We start from the raw sequence: 912 nt of genomic DNA, 5'->3' as shown, positions 1-912 counted from the left end.
ACAAGCAACTGATGTGGACTCATTAAATATTTAATATTGAACAAAAATAAACTTTTCAAATAAATGGCACAAACACGGCAGTACATATACAAACTTGTCCTTTGTAGGGTATAGACGAAATTATATGTTAGTTGCAGGGGTTTTTGTGAGCAGAAGGCTAAATCTTGAGCTATCTTTTAAAGAAACATTTATGGTTTAAATTTTACCTCCTGACCACCAGCTATGGAGTTTTGTCCTCTGTAGAGGACATTATGTTTTAGCAATTTCTCTGAGACGTTACATGTCACAGTTTTAAGGACATTCAGGGCTTTTCAGAGATACCAAATGATTGAATGTTTCACCATGACCACTCCCTCTCCTTGGTCTTTAAAAATGGATGACATTAATTTAGTGATCAAGTGTAACACCCTCATGGAAATATGATAATATTTTGTAATTATCATTTAATCAGAATCAGAATCAGAATCAGAATGAGCTTTATTGCCAGGTATGTTTACACATACGAGGAATTTGTTTTCGTGACAGAAGCTTCTACAGTGTAACAGAATGACAGTGACAACAAAAAACACAGATAATAAAAATAAAAATAGAACAAGTAAATAAGGAATAAAAATATATAAATTGACAATTGTGTGTGCAGGTATATTACAATAGTTTTTTTGTATGTACAGGTACTGTATATTATGTGCAAATTTGAGGTGTAGGATGAGTATGAGTGTTAGATAAATAAGTGTATGAGTGAATAAATAGTGTGTGTTCCACAGTTATTGTTAAGTGTTCATGAGATGTATTGCCTGAGGGAAGAAACTGTTCCTGTGTCTGGTCGTTCTGGTGCTCAGTGCTCTGTAGCGTCGACCAGATGGCAACAGTTCAAAGAGGGAGTGTGCTGGATGTGAGGGGTCCAGAGTGATT

The sequence above is a fragment of the Sinocyclocheilus grahami genome, unplaced genomic scaffold (assembly GCF_001515645.1).
Source record: "Sinocyclocheilus grahami isolate Dianchi unplaced genomic scaffold, SAMN03320097.WGS_v1.1 scaffold1768.1, whole genome shotgun sequence".
Lineage (NCBI taxonomy): Eukaryota > Metazoa > Chordata > Actinopteri > Cypriniformes > Cyprinidae > Sinocyclocheilus > Sinocyclocheilus grahami.
Note: the sequence above shows the minus strand (reverse complement) of the source record.